Here is a 23,405-nt window from a genome sequence, read left to right as displayed (position 1 = left end):
GGTTATTGATATTTCTCCCAGCAATCTTGGTTCCAGCTTGTGTTTCTTCCAGTCCAGCGTTTCTCATGATGTACTCTGCATATAAGTTAAATAAGCAGGGTGACAATATACAGCCTTGACGTACTCCTTTTCAAAGATAGGTAAGAGATAGATGGATGAGTGGTACATGGATGGATAGATAGTCTTGCATGCATGCATAGGAAGAATGTACATGATCCACAGAGTGCAGTTAACTCAAAGATTGCTCCTGAATTCCAAAATTAAAAATTCATTCTCACTAATAATTAAAGACAAATAAAAATTTAAAAAATTTTCTTTCCACTGCTTTCTGTTAAGGATAATACCAAATTGACAAGAGTATAGGATAACTTCACTTATAAATACTGCTGGTATAAACAAAAATGGGCATAATCTTTTCAGGGACAGTTTGGCAATATGTAACAACAGCAATAAAATAAAGATGCTCTATGACAGAGGGATTCTTAAAATCTATTCTTACAAAGTTATCAGAAGTTAAGAAAGAAATCTGTCTGCAAAAGATTTTAATACTGGAAATATTTATAAAAGTTTTAACATAATATAGTGACTTATAAAAGTTTTAAAGTTTAGTATGATTTTCCCCTAACTGGTACTAGGACAATAAAGAGAAATTGCTGCTCCCAGTTCCAGGACAGGAAATTCACAAGAGTTAGGAATATTTTTCTTTGTGACAGAAAGCAAGGGAAATATCCAATATAAACAAGGTCATGTCAAGGGGACACAAGAACCAGGTTAAAGGGATTCCCACTGACAAAAGACAGGCAATTGGATGATCAAAGAGAATAAAAACTGTAGCATGAAAATGCATTCATTTATCATGAAATTTAAAAAGCAAAACACCTCTTTGGTCACCCTTGCATATTGAGGTACCAACTCTTTATCAGGAAAAGTGAGAAAGAGAAAGGATCAGACTTCATTTGCACAATCTTTTGAAGTAACCAAATTATTAATGAGGGAAGGTTCTTTGTGAATCTTAAGTACAAAAGGGAAGGTAGAATTTGAAAATTAACATGTTGCAAAGCCCTGTTGACGTTATGGAGCTAATCAATCTTCATCAATGGATGTTCAAATGATTGAAAATAAGGGTGAAGGGAGTACTAAGGCGGCTGAAACACCTGATCTACCTCAGCATCACTAAATGTGGGAAACCAGATGGTGTGGGCCTTTGATGCAATGCAATAAGGAGCAAACAGCACAAACTATGACATATTCTTGACAAAAAGAATTGAGTTTGACTCCAACAAGTCTCTAGATATAACTATGTATTTACAAGAAATACAGGGGTGAAAAGAACAAGTAAGACAAATCATGAAGAATCAGTAAGTCAAGTCAACAATGTGGAACTCACTAGGCGACAAATACATGATATAAGAAGTCGGGGGTTAGAAGCTTGCTAGAAATTAAGTGAGACTTAACAAACATGATAACCAAATATAGTGTCTGGCTATTTAAACAAGCTAACTCTTTAAAAATATATTTATTTAGTCAACTGGAAATATCTAAATATATTTTCTCTATTTCTATGTATTTGAAAATAACCATTATAAGCTAAAAAAATTAAAAACAACATAGTTTCAAAGCCTATATTTGCTTTTTTCCCCCCTCATTTTGAATGAATGAAAATTGTCCAATCAAGATTCTACTTTTAGAATTTCTCACCCTCAAGAGTCAGATACTTTAAAAACATCCTCATCATGGCAACATTCCTATGTTTCTCTGCTCTTTGGGAAAGAAGATTTTCTAAAGTTTCAGCTATAAATCTAAGCATTTAAAAATAATTTATCAGTGCATTGAGCTTCAAAATTACCTGCCCATTTCCTCTCCAGATTTCTACTAATTCATAGATCAAACCAGTTTGCCATATTGACTGAGCTATAGGATCTCAATGTCTATACATTAATACATGGGACAGTAAAATTATAATAATTTGCTTTTAGTCAACAGTCATCTTTTGAGTCCCAGCTATATAATTAATATATGCATTGTATTGTGTGTGCATGGCCATTTGTGCCCGACTCTTTGAGATCCCATGGATTATAGCCCACCAAGCTCCTCTGTCCATGGGTTTATTCTGGCAAAAATACTGGAGTAGGTTGCCATGGCCACCTTCAGGGGATCTTTCTGACCTGTGGATCAAACCCACATTCCCTGCATTGGTAGGTGGATTCTTCACCACTCAGCCACCTGGGAAGCTTATAATTAATATGTGATGATGCCTAAAATATACTATCCATATCATAAAAGTTATTTTGATAAATATCTATTTCTAATTAACTGGAGGGTTCACTTTCTGGGTCAGGAAGATCCTCTGGAGGAGGGCATGGCAACGCACTCCAGTATTCTTGCCAGAATAAACTCATGGACAGAGAAGCCTGGTGGGCTATGGTCCATGGGGTCACAAAGAGTCAGACACGACTGAAGCAATTGATCACATACACTCCTTCCATCAATAAATCACGTAAATTAAAACTTGAAACATATCATAGAAATAAGTATATTTATTCATTTCCTTGTCTGGAGACCTGTCAGCAATGATGTGACAGCTGTATAACCTCTCCCCAAATAAGTTTCTTCTCAACTTGCCTTTCCTCAACCCTTTGAAGAATGGCAATAAAATCCATGTGTTCTTTCTCCCTGAACTAAAAATGGCACATGCTATTTCATATTTTGTGCCATGTGCTAATCTTCTGAATGGGTGAAATTAAGAAATATTATCAGACTGTTAGACTTCATTATCCACCATAAAACCATCACCATCTGTTATCTGCACAATTGAAATGGTTTCCTAACCATTCCATTCTGGTATTTGCTTTTGCCTAATTCATTCTCCAGAATAAAAATAAGATAAAAAGCAAATCTGTTCATGATCACTCTCCTTAAGGTTCTGTTAGCACTCTGTTGTATTTAGAATAAAACCTAACAGCTAAGTCTCAAAATCTAGACTCTTGGCTTCCATTTCATATGTCAAATGATGGACTTCTGAGGGTATGTTGGGGTGTTCTAAGACACAATTTCCAGTGCAGGGGGTGGGGTGGGGGGTTGTTCCCTACACTGATAAGCAATTCTCTGGACCCAATAGTGTGTGCTATAATTCAACTCAATTCTGACACTATCTACCCAGAGGTAGCATCAGATCCCAAAGGTTAAGAGTTCAATCCTACAAGACTACCACCCCTCTCACTGCAGACATCATCATGAGTCTAGGTCATTATCTGTGCTTCTGAGCAATTGAATATATATCAAAGGTTTCCATGACCCCTTCCCTCAAGTTGGGTTAATTTGCTAGAGTGGTTCACAGAATCCAGAGAAACACTTTACTTACTAATCATCAATTTATTATAAAAAAGATATAACTCAGGAATGGCAGTTGGAAGAAATGCATTGTGTAGCACAAGGTATGGGGAAATGGTCTGGAGCGTCCAAGACCTCTTCAGACACAGCACCCTCCCCAAATCTCCACATGTTCACCTAGCGAGATGTTCTCTGAACCTTGTCCTTTTGGGGTTTTATGGAGCTTGATTGACTAAATGCTTGGCCATTGGTGACTAAACTCAACCTGTTGCACCACTTGCCTCCTCAGAAACTGGACAGTGGGACTGAAAGGCCCAGCCCTGCAATCACAATCATGTGGTTGGTTCTCCTGGAAACCAACCCCCATTCTTAGGTGCTTCCTAAAAGTTACTGAAAGAGGAACTCCCCAGGTCAGTAGGTGCCTAATATCCTACTGGAGATCAGTGGAGAAATAACTCCAGAAAGAATGAAGGGATGGAGTCAAAGTGAAAACAACATCCAGTTGTGGATGTGAGTGGTGACAGAAGCAAGGTTCAATGCTGTAAAGAGCAATATTGCATAGGAACCTGGATGTTAGGTCCATGAATCGAGGCAAATTGGAAGTGGTCCAATAGGAGATGGCAAGAGTGAATATCGACATTCTAGGAATCAGAGAACTAAAATGGACTGGAATGGGTCAGAGGACAATTATATCTACTACTGCTGGCAGGAATCCCTTAGAAGAAATGGAGTAGCCATTGTGATCAACAAAAGAGTCTGAAATGCAGTACTTGGCTGCAGTCTAAAAAATGACGGAATGATCTCTGTTCATTTCCAAGGCAAACCATTCAATATCACAGTAATCCAAGTCTATGCCCCAACCAGTAATGCTGAAGAAGCTGAAGTTGAACAGTTCTATGAAGATCTACAAGACCTTTTAGAATTAACACCCAAAAAAGATGTTCTTTTCATTATAGGGGACTGAAATGCAAAAGTAGGAAGTCAGGAAACACCTGGAGTAACAGGCAAATATGGCCTTGGAATACGAATGAAGCATGGCAAAGGCTAATATAGTTTTACCAAGAGAACGCACTGGTCCTAGCAAACACCCTCTTCCAACAACACAAGAGAAGACTCTACACATGGACATCACCAGATAGTCAACACCAAAATCAAATTGATTTTCTTCTTTGCAGCCAAAATTGGAGAAGTTCTATACAGTCAGCAAAAACAAGACCGGGAGCTGACTGTGGCTCAAATCATGATTGCCAAATTCAGACTTAAACTGAAGAAAGTTGGGAAAATCACTAGACCATTCAGATATAATATAAATCAAATCCTTTATGATTATACAGTGGAAGTGAGTAACAGATTTAAGGGCATATATCTGATAGATAGAGTGCCTGATGAACTATGGACTGAGGTTCGTGACATTGTACAGGAGACAGGGATCAAGACCATCCCCATGGAAAAGAAATGCAAAAAAGCAAAATGGCTGTCTGGGGAGGCCTTACAAATGGCTGTGAAAAGAAGATAAGTGAAAAGCAAAGGAGAAAAGGAAGATATAAGCATCTGAATGCAGAGTCCCAAAGAATAGCAAGAAAAGATAAGAAAGCCTTCCTCAGTGATCAATGCAAAGAAATAGAGGAAAACAACATAATGGAAAAGACTAGAGATCTCTTCAAGAAAATTAGAGATATCAAGGGAACATTTCATGCAAAGATGGGCTCGATAAAGGACAGAAATGGTATGGACCTAACAGAAGTAGAAGATATTAAGAAGAGGTAGCTAGAATACACAAAAAAAAACTGTACAAAAAAGATCTTCACAACCCGGATAATCACGGTGGTGTGATCACTCTCCTAGAGCCAGACATCCTGGAATGTGAAGTCAATTGGGACTTAGGAAGCATCACTACGAACAAAGTTAGTGGAGGTGATGGAATTCCAGTTGAGCTATTTCTAATCCTGAAAGATGATGCTGTGAAAGTGCTGCATTCAATATGCCAGCAAATTTGGAAAACTCAGCAGTGGCCACAGGTCTGGAAAAGGTCAGCTTTCATTCCAATCCCAAAGAAAGACAATGCCAAGGAATGCTCAAACTACCACACAATTGCACTCATCTCACACGCTAGGAAAGTAATGCTCAAAATTCTCCAAGCCAGGCTTCAGCAATCTGTGAAACATGAACTTCCAGATGTTCAAGCTGGTTTTAGAAAAGGCAGAGGAACCAGAGATCAAATTGCTAACATCCACTGGATCATTGAAAAAAACAAGAGAGTTCCAGAAAAACATCTATATCTGTTTTATTGACTATGTCAAAGCCTTTGACTGTGTGGATCACAATAAACTGTGAAAAATTCTGAAAGAGATGGGAATACCAGACCACCTGACCTGCCTCTTTAGAAACCTACATGCAGGTCAGGAATCACCAGTTAGAACTGGACATGGAACAACAGACTGGTTCCAAATAGGAGAAGGAGTACATCAAGGCTGTGTATTGTCACCCTGTTTATTTAACTTCTATGCAGAGTACATCATGAGAAACACTGGGCTGGAAGAAGCTCAAGCTGGAATCAAGATTGCCGGGAGAAATATCAATAACCTCAGATATGCAGATGACACCACCCTTATGGCAGAAAGTGAAGAGGAACTAAAAAGCCTCTTAATGAAAGTGAAAGAGGAGAGTGAAAAAGTTGGCTTAAAGCTCAACATTCAGAAAACTAAGATCATGGCATCCAGTCCCATCACTTCATGGGAAATAGATGGGGAAACAGTGGAAATAGTGTCAGACTTTATTTTTGGGGGCTCCAAAATCACTGCAGATGGTGATTACAGCCATGAAATTGAAAGACGCTTACTCCTTGGAAGGAAAGTTATGACCAACCTAGATAGCATATTCAAAAGCAGAGACATTACTTTGCTGACTAAGGTCTGTCTAGTCAAGGCTATGGTTTTTCCAGTGGTCATGTATGGATGTGAGAGTTGGACTGTGAAGAAGGCTGAGAGCCAAAGAATTGATGCTTTTGAAGTGTGGTGTTGGAGAAGACTCTTGAGAGTCCCTTGGACTGCAAGGAGATCCAACCAGTCCATTCTGAAGGAGATCAGCCCTGCGTATTCTTTGGAAGGAATGATGCTAAAGCTGAAGCTCCTGTACTTCGGCCACCTCATGCGAAGAGCTGACTCATTGGAAAAGACTCTGATGCTGGGAGGGATTGGGGGAAGGAGGAGAAGGGGACGACAGAGGATGAGATGGCTGGATGGCATCACCGACTCGATGGACGTGAATTTGAGTAAACTCCGGGAGTTGGTGATGGACAGGGAGGCCTGGCGTGCTGCAGTTCATGGGGTCACAAAGATTTGGACAGGACTAGTGACTGAGCTGAACTGAACTGAAAAGTCACTTTATTAATATAATAAAAGCCTTTTGTTATCTTATCACTTAAGAAAGTCCAAGGGATTAAAGGGCTCTGTGACAGAAACAGGATAAAAACAGAATCTTGTAAATATTTCTTATTTTAAATTATAATATCCAGGTGTATAAAAACCTCTTGCCAGTCAACTCAATGAGGTCACTTTGTGAGCCACTTGTCCCTTGAAAATCATGTCCTGACCTTCAAAGTTTTTCTATAATTTTGTTGCTTCTGCATCCTTTGAGCTAAGAATTAAGAAATACACACACACACTTGTCCTTTACCTCTATTTTTATTATCTTTCTCTATACAAAGAGGAATGAAAGTGGAGATATTGCATGAAATGTTTTCATAAACCCTTAATCTGCATTCTTAATTAGTATAGAATCAAATTATCACTTACAAAAGATATTGTATGCCCTATTTGGGATTCAGATTTTGAATTCAAGTCCAGCTCATGAATACAGAGAATATATTTAAATTAAAAAATTATGAGGAACCAAAGAAATACATTTAAACTTTTTATATGTATGTAGTTTGACATAGTTTAGGAAATTTTGCTTTCTTTATTTTCTGTGTTTTAGTTTGATTTGGTGTGACATTGTACAGTTTGGTTTGATTTCATTATATTTAATAAGAAAAGTTTTATTTTTTATCATTTAAAAAGCTCATATATTTCTAGAAATTTAAAATAAACATATACCTACTCTTCTGAACTCTTCTGAATTTAGATGTGGTTTGGCTCAGACAATAAAGAATCTGTCTGCAATGCAGGATATGGGTTTGATCCCTGGGTTGGGAAGGTTCCCTGGAGAAGGAAGAGCCACCCACTCCAGTATTTTTGCCTAGAGAATTCCACGGACTTAGGAGCCTGGCAGGCTGTAGTTCATGGGGTCATGGAGAGTTGGACAGAACTGAGGAACTAACAGTTTCACTTTGAGGGACACCACTACTTGAAACCCTTGTACTCCGAGATTATTCATAAACCAAAAGAAAGTCAAACTGTAGGACCCAAGCAACTTTTAGAATTGATGGTGGTGGTTTAATAGCTAAGTCATGTCCAACTCTTGCGACCCCATGGATTGTAGCCTGCCAGGCTCCTCTGTCCATGGGATTCTCCAGGCAAGAATACTGGCATGAATTGCCATTTCCTTCTCCAGGGGATCTTCCCAACCAAGGAATCAAATCCAGGTCTCCTGCATTGTAGGCAAATTCTTTATCGACTGAGCTGTGAGGGAAGTCCAAATTTTAGAATTAAAAAGTGTTTAAATCCCTTATAAGTCATATTATTTTCAAATTTTCTCCCATTCAGAAAGTTGTCTTTTCATTTTGTCACCGGTTTTCTTTGCAGTGCAAAGCTTTTAAGCTTAATTAGGTCCCATTTATTTTTTTTTTTCCTTTTATTTCCTTTGCTGTAGGAGACAGATCAAAATATATATATATATATATATATTGCCATGATTTAAGCCAAAGAGTGTTCTGTCTATGTTCTCCTCTAGGAGTTTTATAGTAACCAGTCTTACATTTAGTGCTTTAATCCATTTTAAGTTAATTTTGGTATATGGTGTTAGAGAATGTTCCAATTTCATTTTTTTATAAGTAGCTGAAGTTTTCCCAGCATCATTTATTGAAGAAACTATCTTTCCTTCACTGTATATTTTTGCCTCTTTTGTTATAGACTAATTGATCATAAGTGCATGGATTTATTTCTGAGCTTTATATTCTGTTCCATTGATCTCTTTGTCTGTTTTTGTGCCAGAACAGTACTGCTTTGTAGTATAGTCTAAGTCTAAGCTAGGAAGCATGATTCCTCTAGCTCTTTTCTTCTTGTTTTCACTATTCAGGGTCATAGTGCTTTCATACAAATGAGTGTTTTCATACAAATCTTAAAAATATTTGTTCTGGTTCTGTGAAATATACCACTGGCAATTTGACAGGGATTGCATTGAATCTGTAGATTGCCTTGGGTAGTACGGTAGTTTTAACAATATTGATTATTTCAATCCAAGGACATGATACATCTTTCCATCTGTTTGTGTCGTCTTTAATTTCTTTCATCAGTGTCTCATTGTTTTCCCAGGTCTTTTATCTCCTTAGGTAGGTTTATTTCTAGGTATTTCATTCTTTTTGATGGAATGGTAAATGGAATTAATTTCTCTTTCTGACAATTTGTTGAACAGCTGATACATCTCACCATTAAATAAACAAACAATCCACTTTAAAATGAGCAAAAGAACTTTATTTCCAAAGAGGAAATGCAGTGGCCAACAGGAACATGAAAAGATGTTTAGTATTGTTAGTGAAGTCGCTCAGTTGGGTCCGACTCTTTGTGATCCCACAGACTGTAGCCTACCAGGCTCCTCAGTCCATGGGATTTTCCAGGCAATAGTACTGGAGTGGGTTGCCATTTCCTTCTCCAGGGGATCTTCCCAACCCAGGGCTCCAACCCGGGTCTCCCACATTGTAGACAGACACTTTACCGTCTGAGGCACCAGGGAAGTCTTAAGCATCAGGAAAATGCAAATCAAAAGCCATAGTGAGATACTATATCATACTTGTCAGAATAGCTATCATCAAAAAGAACACAAATAACAAATGCTGGGAGGAATGCAGAAAAAAAATGATTCTTCCTACATTTTTGATGAGAATATAAGTTGATGCAACCACTATGGAAAACAGTTTGTATGTTTCTCAAAAAAACTGAAAATAGAACTGCCATATAACTCAGAAATTCCACTCTGAATATATATCCAAAAAAAAAAAGCACTAATTTGAAAAGATACATCCCCTTCAATGTTCATAACAGCATTATTTAAAATTGCCAAGGTATGGAAGTAACTGAAGCGTCCATCAGCATATGAAGATGGTATATATACACAATGGAATACTGTTCTGTCATATAAAAGGATGAAACTTTCCTGTTTGTGGGCTTCCCTTGTGGCTCAGCTGGTAAAGAATCCGCCTGCAATGTGGGAGACCTGGGTTCGATTCCTGGTTGGGAAGATCCCCAGGAGAAGGGAAAGGTTACCTACTCCAGTATTCTGGCCTGGAGAATTCCATGGACTGTATAGTCCATGGGGTTGCAAAGAGTCAGACACGACTGAGAGACTTTCACTTTCACTTCACTTTTTGCCATTTGTAACAACTTAGATGGACTTGAAGGACACTATGCTAAGTGAAATAGGCCAGAGAAATACAAAAAATGTATGTTTCCCTCATATGTGCAATCTAAAAAAATACAACAAACTAGTGAATAAAACAAAAAGGTAGCAGCCTCCCAGACATAGAGAACAAGCTAGTGGTTACCAGTAGGGAGAGCTAATAGGGGAGGGGTAATACAGGGGAAGAGAAAAAAGGGTTATTATGAGAATATATGAAATCATGAATGTGAAACCTCTTGAAAATTGTAGAGCACTATACAATTTAGATAAACTTCCATTCAATTTTTTTAAAAGATCACATGATAAATAAATAGTACTTAAAGCCTAATTCCTTAAGTACTAAGGCTACCCACTCCAGTATTCTGGCCTGGAGAATCCCATGGACTGTATAGTCCATGGGGTCACAAAGAGTCAGACACGACTAAGTGACTTTCACACTTTCAAAGCCTAATTTCTGCTCTCTGAAATTTGAAACTAGGGAACTTTTTAATCAGGATTTATTAGACAGCTCCAATAACAGTCTGGTATCAGGGTATGGTTATGGAACCCCCAAAGTAACATGACCATCAGGGTTGGTGACACTGGATTCCTACTGAGTATAGGAGGAGAGCTTATTTCTGAACAGTACATTTCTAATGCTGGAAAACCTAAAGGTCCAGCCAGGCTGGTGAGGACACTGGAAACAAGGAGGTAAAATGGATCAGTTTTGCTGGGTAAGCTAAAGAATTTGGGTCCTAGGAGGTCTAACTATAGACCCTTTGGCAGTGCTCATCACTTGGGAGTGGGGGTGGAGGGGTGAAGGTTAACCTTCCTCTCCAGAAGAACAACAGCTGCATGCAGGGATGAGCCTAGGCTATAGTGGACAACTGTCCATGGGATGTACAAACTCAGTATCAATAGCGACACCATGAATAAGCAGGTTCCCAGTTTCCTTGGATAATTCAGCAAAGGAGAGTGTGGTCCCTGCCAGCATGAAGCTTGGGGCTCAGCAAAGTATTTATGACAATAAGAGGAAATGATTATATGTGTACCCTCTAAGTTTGAGAAGAAGCCCAAATTGGTCATAAACATAATTTGAACTATCAGGAGTCTTCAGTATTACTCCCAGGATAACACTGACTCTCCTTGACAATAATTACTGACTTTGACAACTACTGGGACATGAATCCTATACATATTGGCATAATTTATAGGATAATATGCCGGCTGATTGAAATTAGTCACTACTGTAAAGACTTGAAATGTGCCAAACACATAATATGTCCTATATAAGTGTTTACTATTATTTACTACATTCATATTTTAATGCATTATTGGTTAGAAGAAAATTGCCTATAATGCTCAATTAAGTCTTTGATGTGTTTTAAAATAGAAAGTCACAGAAACCCATCAATTATGTCCCACTTTGCATATGCTGGTGAATATTTTTACCACTGTCGTAAGTGGAATTGAATGTGATATATATTCTGATACATCAGTACCACTTAATAAAATTTCATTCCATAAATTATTTGATAAAGGGCACTGAAATAAGTACAAAAGATTTTTAAATCATTACCTAGGCTACTTATGCTTCAAAAATGTGCTAAAAATGTTTAAGAGGAGCACAAGTCTAGTTTCTTCCAAATTTTAAATAACTTACACCAGAAATAAAAAATCTTCTCTGGACTACTATACATATGAACCACCTGTGAATGTCCTAAATGGACTTAATATCTTGGGTACTAGATGAAAGTTTTCATAATTTACTGAAGTCCTAAAATGTCATACAGAGACTTAGTTTTTTTTAAATATATTCCCATTGACAGAGGACAATTTCTTTTCAACATGATCTGAATGTTTGATAATCTAAACTTTTAAATAAGGTCTGATATGTGTTTGTGTGTGCTCAGCTGTGTCTAAACTTTGCAAACCCATGACTGAAGCCCGCTAAGCTTCTCTGTCCATGGGATTCTCTTGGCAAGAATACTGGAGTGGGTTGCCATTTCCTACTTCAGGGATCTTCCTGACCCAGGGATCAAACCCTCATCTGTTGCGTCTCCAGAACTGGCAGGTGGATTCTTTATCACTGTGCAACCAGGGATAGTTATATTAAAATGCTATTTCAATCTAAGAAAATAAAATAGTCCTGAGATATTAGAAAGTCCCATAGTCAGAAACACAAGAAAAAAAATGTATGTTAATCTTTATTAACTAAAATTTTTTTGTAATTATCATAGCTTGTCTTTATATGAATTTGTACAGCTGATCTTGAAACAATTTCACACACAGGTTGAAGGATGATACGTAAGAAATAACTGGTAAGATATATTTGAGAATAAATAAACATACCCACTAACATAAAATTAATCTTCCTTCCCAGAAAACCTGAATCCAGTTCAGTTCAGTTCAGTCACTCAGTCAGGTCTGATTCTTTGTGACCCCATGGACTGCAACACACCAGGCTTCCCTGTCCATCACTGATTCCTGGAGCTTGCTCAAACTCATATCCATAGAGTGGGTGATGCCATCCAACCATCTCATCCCCTGTCAGTCCCTTCTCCTCCTGCCTTCAATCTTTCCCAGCATCAGGGTATTTTCCAATGAGTCAATTCTTTGCATCAGGTGGCCAAAGCATTGGAGTTTCAGCCTCAGCATCAGTCCTTCCAATGAATATTCAGGACTGATTTCCTTTAGGATTGACTGGTTTCATCTCCTTGCAGTCCAAGGGACTCTCAAGAGTCTTCTACAACACCATAGTTCAAAAACATCAATTCTTAAGCATTCAGCTTTCTTTAGAGTCCAACTCTCACATCCATACATGACTACTGGAAAAACCATAGCTTCATTAGACAGAACTTTGTTGGAAAAGTAATGTCTTTGCTTTTTAATATGCTGTCTAGGTTGGTCATAGCTTTTCTCCCAAGGAGCAAATATCTCTTAATTTCCTGGCTTCAGTCACCATCTGCAGTGATTTTGGAGCCCCCAAAAATAAGGTCTCTCATTGTTTCCATTGTTTCTCCATCTATTTGCCATGAAGTGATGAGACCAGATGCCATGATCTTCGTTTTCTGAATGTTGAGCTTTAAGCCAACTTTTTCACTCTCCTCTTTCACTTTCATCAAGAGGCTCTTTAGTTCTTCTTCACTTTCTGCCATAAGGGTGGTGTCATATGCATATCTGAGGTTATTGATATTTCTCCCGGCAATGTTGATTCCAACTTGTGCTTCATCCAGCCAAGTGTTTCTCATGATGCATTTTGCATATAAGTTAAATAAGCAGGGTGACAATATATAGCTTTGATGTACTCCTTTCCCAGTTTGGACCCAGTCTGTTGTTCCATGTCCAGATCTAACTGTTGCTTCCTGAGCTGCATACATGTTTCTCAGGAGGCAGATAAGGTGGTCTGGTATTCCCATCTCTTTCAGAATTTTCCACAGTTTATTGTGATCCACACAGTCAAAGGCTTTGGCATAGTCAATAAAGCAAAAATAGATGTTTTTCTGGAACTCTGTTGCTTTTCTGATGATCCAGTGGATGTTGGCAATTCATTCTCTGGTTCCTCTGCCTTTTCTAAATCCAGTTTGAACATCTGAAAGTTCACAGCTCACATACTGTTGAAGTCTGGCTTGGAGAATTTTGAGCATTACCTTGCTAGCATATAAGATGAGTGTAATCGTGCAGTAGTTTGAGCATTCTTTGGCATTGCCTTTCTTTGGGATTGGAATAAGAACTGACCTTTCCCAGTCCTGTGGCCACTGCTGAGTTTTCCAAATTTGCTGGCATATTGAGTGCAGCACTTTCACAGCATCATCTTTTAGGATTTGAAATAGCTCAACTAGAATTCCATCACTTCCACTATCTTTGTTCATAGTGATGCTTCCCAAGGCCCACTTGACTTTGCATTTCAGGATGTTTGGCTGTAGGTGAGTGATCACACCACCATCGTCATCTAGCTCATGAAGATCTTTTTTGTATAGTTCTTCTGTGTATTCTTGCCACGTCTTCTTAATATTGTCTGCTTCTATTAGGTCCATACCATTTCTGTCCTTTATTGTGCCTATCTTTGCATGAAATGTTCCCTGCTTGAATTCCCACCAAAAAGAATAATGTCACAAAATCAATAAACAATTTTTAATTTTCTACAAATGGAGGTATATGCTCCTTTCCTGCATAAACCTGTAAAGTCCCTTTCCCATCTCCCTACCTTTACTTGTGTCTCTTCACAAACTTCCTAAGCACACAGGAGAAATTTCTAAAATGATAACCTGATCATGTCTCCTCTTTCCTGTTCTAGTATTTACATGGATTCCAGTCCCTTACAAACCAAATTCCAAATTCCTCGGCTTCACAAGCGAATCATGATGTTGATGGATGGACTAACACTCCGAATTTATCTTCCACTACCACTTTCTCACACTTGCTCCAGCAATTCAGAACAGTTTACAACCTCTCAAGCACACCATATCACTTATACTTCCATGTCATCTGGCACTCCTGTTCTTTATAAAGGATGTGGCCTCTCCTGGAATGCCCACCTTTTCATGTCTTGCTCCCAAATAACCCATATATACCCTCCTATGTCCTGTCTATATAATTCCAACTTCAAAACCCAGTTCAAAATCTGCTTGCTTAAGGTTTTATAGTCATCTGCCTTTTGATAATTCAGAGGAAAAATAGTCAGCCCCTGCTCTATATCTTCCACGTGCATTCATTCTTGCAGTGTTCCTATACTATTAAGTATATTCTGTCTCCTGCATTATATTATGAGCTTCTTATAACAGAGCCTGTGTCTGACTTACATTTATTCCAGAACCTAGCAAAGGAACACACAGGAGGCACTGAATCCTATTTGTGCTTGACTGGCTAGAATTAAGGGGACCTTTAAATACTGTTTTCTTGCTTTTGTTCCCTTCAAAGTCAGAATAGAACTCTGAGATCTCGGCAGGCTCTGTTGTTCTATATGAAAAAGTCTTTATCAACACTAAGCCATTCAACAAAGAAGCTCTTTCTGAAAAATTAGACCTGTCTTCAATTATTTAAATTTCCAAAAACCTGCAGTAGCAAACCTTACTGCCCCTTTGAACAAATTATACCACCTATTTCCATTTCTGAACTTTCATAATTTCTAATTTCTAAGGGCAGATGTAAGGAGCGAAATAAAAATGCTTCCTCAGATAAAGGTTGTGAACCTGCTTTAAATCACATAGAAGCTCTGCTCTAAGGGGCAAAAAATTATATTAAAACAAAATATTTTTGCCAAAAATGGAATGTCTAAGATACTAATCCTTCAAAGTGACAACATAATGGCAAATTTTGACCCACTAAACTCAAAGGAGCAACATTATATCTGAAGAAATATAGATCGGATTGGTGCTAAGCAGTGAACCTTTTTCATGGGAAATTAACACGGTAACCACCCAGGCTTTTGGGTGCTGAATCACTTACTATCTGATGGAGGACCACATCTGGAGAAGAACACTGAAATCATCTTAGAGCGCTCCAGGCCAACCATTCATTGATATATGAAGATTTAAAAAGTCATCACGGGGTCATCAATAACCAATAAATAGGTTTATATATAATCTGAGGACTGCAGGAGGCCTTGTGAATGATACCCAAAAGATATAAAACTAATCTTTGCCTTCAGTGAGTTTGTAGTCTGGAAAGGGAAATAAGTCTAAAACAGAGAAAATGCAAATAACATGCAAGTTATGTGATTCTCCAACACAATGCAAAGTAATAAAGTTAAATTTTCTGACTGATTCATTTCACTAATGTTGATTGAGTTTGACCGAATATCTAATACTTTGCCCCAGAGAGATACAGGCAATAGGAACAAGAAGATTTAAAAGGAAGGAGATCTTAATGGATTAAACTATTGTTGGAGAATTCCCAATAGTGGAAGAGGAGAGCTGAACTGGGTATTCAGAAGTAAATGATATTTAGATTTGCAGAGAAAAAGGGAAATGACTCAGACATAGGAAAATGGTATGAATCAAAATACATTCCTAGGTTATATTTTAAATTTTGTCTAAATTCTAAAATGACTTGTGGTTTGATATCTCAAAGCCCTGGACTTGTGCGTGTACATTATACACAATGGGAATCTCCATTCCTTCATGCTGATTCCTTGACATTACTGAACTCTACAATTCTACCCACTTTTCTGCCTATTTAACAACAGAAAAGGGATAGACGGGACCTTTCCTGAATCAACATAAGAGTAAGTCTATAAAATGACTTATGCATTCAAGTATGTGTAGAAAGAGGGATGCACAAAGCTAATCTGGTTTGAATGTTTACTTGCTGAAATTTTAAAATATCCCTTGTGGCTAATAGGCTCATCTAATAAGCATATTCAATACTTCAATAAGTAACATACTTCTCCTTGCTTCTTGGAGATTGCTTTCATCCAACTTGCTCAAAGCTCTTCAAAGACATTGAGCCAAATTTTCCACATTTCTAAGTCACTCTCTGGAGGTAATTTAGGCAGTTAAGTAGGTGCATTAATTCTTTCAGGCCACAAGGGGCCCATTTAGTGGATATATGGTGAAAAACCAAAAGAGAAACAAAAATCCCCTGAGCCCCAAAGATGGGTGAGGACTCTCCCCTGAGCCAGTGAGAAACATCAAGCTCTCTACAGCATATTAATTAACACAGAGGAAGCAGAACTTGTCATTTTGGTTTTACTAAAGCTAAGAACATTCACCAATCACTGACCCCCTTATTCTGAAATGAATTATTTCTTCACAATTTAATCATTAATTAACAAAATACTTCCAGATATAACTATAATTGTAGCAGCCAAGCAAATATGCCAACAAAAAAGATGAATCAACGTAAATCTAATGATAAACTGTATCCAGAGTTTAGAGATATCAAGTGTTCTGCTAATTTTATTATTTTACACTTTGGTTTTCTTTCACCTTGCTGAGGTATTAGGCAATTTGCAAAGATGATGACCTACCCCAGAAGTCTCTTATATACATATTGAGACTTACTCAATTCTGATCTTGAAAGCACCCTGGAGTATTGTTTAGTCTTGAGAAAGCAGATCCAGACAAGTAACCATTGAGAAAATTTTAAAAATGAAGATAATCTTCTGCAGTTAGATCTGTGTTTAAGTCTAGCTAAATCCAGGCTTATTTGCATCAAAAAGAAGAGATCATGTCTTTCAACCAGTTTCCAGGGACAGAAGAATCATTAAGATGCATGTTTCATCTTAACTCCCTACCCCTGTCATGTTATGTATATTCTTACAAACTCAAACCATCAGGAAGAGACTATTAAGAATGTTTTTGCTTAGTAGGTTCAAATATTTACAAGTATAACTGGAACAGCATATAACCAAGAAAAATGAAGAATGAGGAGAAAAAGATAAATTTGCATTTAGTTTTTGTGGTTTGTGTTTGCATAGGATTTGGTTATCTGAAATCACTTTGAGCTTCTTAGAATTAAGCTGTCTCACTTTAGAAAATGTAACTTTATCAAATGACCTATGCCAAAACTCATAATCTATTTTCTATGATTGTGTTTAAAATGAATCTGCAAATTAGGCTTATGGAGTCTATCAATTAGTGTAAGATAAGGAAAACATAATTTAATCCAGGTATCCCAGTAGAGGAAATTTAGTACAGGTAACAATGTACAGAGATGTTGGATGAGATGAAAACAAGGAAAGTTGAGGCAACCAGAAAATAACAACAGCAGGAAATTGCTACCATTTAAAGGCAAATGAGCAAACAGATTAGATGGTATTATCAGAAGCAAATTGAGAAGGCTTGCATGTGTGAGCTGGAACTAGACAGAAGCAACTAGGAAGGAATGCCTGTTTTTTCTTTTTTTTAAGCAATATCATTGGTGGTCTTCTTAGGATGTGAATGTCCATAGACATTAACACCATTTTTCTGAATTCTTATTGAAATATAGTTGATTTTCAATGTTGTGTTAGTTTCAAGTACACAGCAAAGTGATTCAGTTATACATCTATTCTTTTATGACATGCTCTTCCACTGTAGATAATTATAAGATATTGAGTAGAGTTCCCTGTGCTATACAGTAGGTCTTGTTAGTTATTTATTTTATCTATAGTAGTGTGTGTAACTGGATCTAGAACCACAGAGATGTTGCTACTCTCTTGAATATCACTAGAAGCACCATTAGCTTTTTCTTAATGCCTCCAGGCCAATGTCCTGGCAACTCTCCCCCTTCAGCCATGCCCAATCAGAAGCCAGTGGGAAAGGAAGCCTGGGTAGTGCAGGTTATAGTGATCAGGCTCCCTGAAACCAAACAGTGTGGTGGAAGAAAAGGGGACTCTATTTGTGAGTGAACCACCAGATGTTTACACAGTTTATCTTGTCTGCTCCTCAGCATCTGTCTTCACCCTCTATGCCTATTAAAGCATCATACAACAGGAACTACTTGCATTTGCCTATATCTTTCATGTTACAAAGTAATATACGCTCACCTTCTCCTTCAAAAAGGGAGAGAATGTCCCATCAGTGTGAGTTTCTCATCTAACTCAGTGAAAATTCTACCGAGATATTCTCTAACATAAAAACTAATTGTTAATTAAGGAGTATGCTTCTTTTATGAAATGGTAGGACAAAGAAAGGAAAAGGCAGAAAAAAGAAATGAGTGGTTAATACTGTCAATGTCTTTTAGCCAAAGACGATCCATTGAACAAGGTGGGTTTTATTACCTGATGCATTCACACAGAACACAAAGTATGGGAACTAAAAGGTGTCATAGTAATATGGTGTTTAACAACAACAACAAAAATACTGTTATAGGATAGGATTTGGATTTTAGTTGGTTGATTAGTGGAGGCTCTGAGTAAGTGGCTCCCCCTAGATGGAGTACTATCAGAAAGCAGGGGCAAGTCTATAATTTCGTAACTCAATAAAACTTATCTATAACGTGTTAAACTAGAATGAGGACAAATCTATAAATGAAAAGGGAGCAGCACTCACTCTTATTATCTATAATAGGAATGTTTGCTTGTGGCTGGCTCAGTGGCTTTGCTTTTGTCTCATTTCATTCTGGTATCAGATGACCTTGTCTGATATTGATGTTCTGTGAAACTGCTTATATCCAACAGGAGAAAACAGGGCCTGGTGATGAGCAGCAGACCAGTTACCAGATATTGGAGGCTTCTTTTCTTCCTTTTCAATATTCACAGAACTCTTTTTCATTACATATATGAATACCTGTATATATAAAAACATACCTACGTATCTTTTCTGGCCTTTCTTCTAGTAACTGATCATGAGTGACTATTAATATTTTAACACATCCTTTTCCTACCACCCATTCCATGTTCCCTTTGCCCTTCCTTTTCATATCACCCTAGCAAGGATTATGTTCAGCAGAGACAGAAATGTTTTTTTAATCAAAATCACATCTCTTCTTTATGTTCAAAGTAAGTAATTATTATACTTATGTGAAATACCATTTTAATTTATTTGAAAATGTCATGAATTACATTTTTTCCCAATTAAGCCTGTTCAAAATAGGTTTAAAATGTTTTTATTTTTGTCTTTTATTTCCAGAGCAACAAAGCATTTCCATCTTTTTTATAGATTTTGTTCTACATGCACGTTTTTCTTAAATTTTTGAGAAGAATTTTTTTTGCGGGGAGGGAGCATATATTTTTCAAAAAGATCAGTTCAGTTCAGTTTCTCAGCCATGTCTGACTCTTCATGACCCCATGGACCACAGCATGCCAGGCTTCCCCGTCCATCATCAACTTCTGGAGTCTACTCAAACTCATGTCCATTGAGTTGGTGGTGCCATCCAACCATCTCATCCTCTGTCATCCCCTTCTCCTCCCGCCTTTCAAAAAGATTTTAAATTTTAAATACTGAAGCAAATATGTTCAATCTTAATGATTAAGTAATGTTTGAATTCCTTTGGAATTTCAGCTGTGTATCTGGTTGTTCGCTGGATTGGTGGCCTGCCGCATCTCTTCACCTTGAATCTGCTCTGCCAGTTATAAAAATGCTCAGTGGATAAACCAGTTAAACCAGTGTGGAGTACCTGCAATGTGCTGTGTTTTTATTTTCAATCAAGGGTACTATCTCCTTTGGCAGAAAAAGGAACAGCTTAAAATTTTTGTCTGGTTATTAGAGGCATTGCACTTAAATATATGAGTTAACTGATTCCATATTTCTCATTTCTTCTAATCACATTTTAGCATCTTCAAATGACTGGTACCTGGAATAGCCACCCAATTGACCTCCTGAATCTGGCCTTAGCAGAGGGAAGAATATAGTTGTGAGACTGAAAGAGTCTAGTGTCTGAACCATTTTCTCAATTAAAAAAAAAAAATAATAGTTCTATTTCCAGTTTTTTAAGGAATCTCCACACTGTTCTCCATAGTGGCTGTACTAGTTTGCATTCCCACCAACAGTGTAAGAGGGTTCCCATTTTTCTACACCCTCTCCAGCATTTACTGCTTATAGACTTTTGGATTGCAGCCATTCTGATTGGCGTGAAATGGTACTTCATTGTGGTTTTGATTTGCATTTCTCTGATAATGAGTGATGTTGAGCATCTTTTCATGTGTTTGTTAGCCATCTTTATGTCTTCTTTGGGGAAATGTATATTTAGTTCTTTGGCCCATTTTTTGATTGGGTCATTTATTTTTCTGGAATTGAGCTGCAGTAGTTGCAGTGTGGAGATTCCTTAGAAAACTGGAAATAGAACTGCCTTATGAACCTGCAATCCCACTGCTGGGCATACACACCGAGGAAACCAGAACTGAAAGAGACACGTGTACCCCAATGTTCATCGCAGCACTGTTTATAATAGCCAGGACATGGAAGCAACCTAGATGTCCATCAGCAGATGAATGGATAAGAAAGCTGTGGTATATATATACAATGGAGTATTACTCAGCCATTAAAAAGAATACATTTGAATCAGTTCTAATGAGGTGGATGAAACTGGAACCTACTATACAGAGTGAAGTAAGCCAGAAAGAAAAACACCAATACAGTATACTAACGCATATATATGGAATTTAGAAAGACGGCAACGATAACCCCATATGCAAGAGAGCAAAAGAGACACAGATGTATAGAACAGTCTTTTGGACTCTGTGGGAGAGGGAGAGGGTGGGATGATTTGAGAGAATGGCATTGAAACATGTATAATATCATATATGAAATGAATCACCAGTTCAGATTCAATGCATGATACTGGATACTTGGGGCTGGTGCACTGGGAACACCCAGAGGGATGGTACGGGGAAGAAGGAGGGAGGGGGGTTTAGGATGAGGAACATGTGTATACCTGTGGCAGATTCATGTTGATGTATGGCAAAACCAATACAATATTGTAAAGTAATTAACCTCCAATTAAAATAAATAAAGTTATATTAAAAAAATAAAAATAATAATAATAGTCAACCTTTGCTCAACTGAGGTTTCTTGGTAATTGAATTAAGCCTTAGACAGATAATTGTGAGAGATGAGGAAGGCAGAAGAGGTAAACCAGGATGATCAGAAGATGCAGGACCTGACAAGCAATGCTATAATAAACGAATTGAGAAGTTTAAACTTATACTTGATCCATTAAGGGGGGCAGGAAGTGGTAGCAGGCATGGGAATGGTAAGAGCAGATTAGCGTCTTTGAAATCTATTTGGATTACAAGCTTCATTTTCAATATGCAGATAAACATGAGTAGTTAAGCCTTTGTCACTCAGAGCTTGCTGTGAGTTATTTTGATCAGCTCAGCACAGAGCAACTAGAGAGGACTGGGTTTTGAGGAAGTGGAGGTGGTCATGCTCAGAATAGATTTTGTCTAGAGTCTGCTGTGTACACTATGTCACTACTGAAATGGGGCCCTTCTCACCTTCAGCAAATGCTGTAAATTATATACATTTAAGAGCGTAAGGCTAGTATGCACAAGTTTGTCCCAGGATATGGCCCTAAAAGAACTATCTAGGCTCTATCTAGTCAAAGCTATGGTTTTGCCAGCAATCATGTATGGATGTGAGAGTTGGACGATAAAGAAAGCTGACAGCCAAAGAATTGATGCTTTTGAACTGTGGTGTTGGAGAAGACTCTTGAGAGTCCCTTGGGCTGCAAGGAGATCCAACCAGTCAATCCTCAAGGAAATCAGTCTTGAATATTCATTGGAAGGACTGATGCTGAAGCTGAAGCTGAAGCTCCAGTACTTTGGCCACCTGATGCGAAGAGCTGACTCATTGGAAAAGACACTGACGCTGGGAAAGACTGAAGGCAGGAGGAGATGGGACTGACAGGATGAAATGGTTGGATGGCATCACTGATTCAATGGACATGAGTTTGAGCAAGCTCCAGGAGTTGGTAATGGACAGGGAAGCATGGTGTGCTGCAGTCCATGGGGTGGCAAAGAGTCGGACATGAGCAACTGAACTCAACTAAGGCTCTATTTTGAAAATTAAATCAATTATTTGTGTGATCTGGTTAATTGGAATATTACTAAATGAAAAGTTATTATATGCGGGGCCTTAAACATATAACCTGGCTCAGAATAACACCTAATCTAACATGCCTACACCATCTCTTCAAAAGAGCAAACCTTTCCCCGAAAAATAGTCACTAAATACAATAAAATACCATATACTTTTAGAAGCAGGATTTCAAAGAAAAAAGTCAGGACTTGTCTGTGACTTGAATTGTCTTTTCAGACTTCTACTTTGCTCTAAGAATATATAACTTTCATTTTCAAGATTTTTTTTATTTACTTCCTATACATCATTTCCTGAAAAAAGCCAAATGTCTTTGTGATATGCTTATAAGCAACTCTAGTTTGGAACTGGTAATTTGTGCATCTAGTTTACACTCAACAAAGCATGAATCATATAGATCCCATTATGTGATTATGCAAATACACACTAAATATACAATTACAAGCATATATGGGCAGTGAAATTTAATTAATTATTATGACTTAGCTCACTTGCCAAATGTAGTTTTATTAACTAACTGCCCACAGATGTGTTTCCTCTCTTGATTCATTTACATTTTAATACCATGTAGAAATGATAAATTATTGTAACAACAGATGATAAAAACAGATGGAATAAACACAATTGAACCCAAAATAATTTACATAGGTTTGAATTGAACAGTTTGTATATTTAAGCCAGTCTTTAATGCTTTACTCTTGTATTGTGGCTATTTAGGAAAAACTTCACAAACACACATACAAAAACATTCAAAGCAGCCAAAGGCATTTGAAAATGCATGTTTACAGGTAAGAAAGTAACTTTTTTAATTGATGAGCAATCACTAATTATATATGAAGGTATAAATATTAAAAGAAAAAGTGATCAAAAAGATCAGACATAGTAACCTAGAGATTATAAAAATTATCAATAAGCATTCATGCCAAGTGAGGTGGACATTTGACAAAAAATTAGATATAATTTAAAATCTCAACCACTTATAGATTACATTCTCCCCTGGAGGGCTACATTCCAAACTTAAATAATTGATGATCTTTCTAAAGAAGAATCTAAAACCATCAGAATCACTTCATTCCATTCCAA

This window comes from Oryx dammah, unplaced genomic scaffold, assembly GCF_014754425.2.
Source record: "Oryx dammah isolate SB20612 unplaced genomic scaffold, SCBI_Odam_1.1 HiC_scaffold_18, whole genome shotgun sequence".
NCBI lineage: Eukaryota > Metazoa > Chordata > Mammalia > Artiodactyla > Bovidae > Oryx > Oryx dammah.
Note: the sequence above shows the minus strand (reverse complement) of the source record.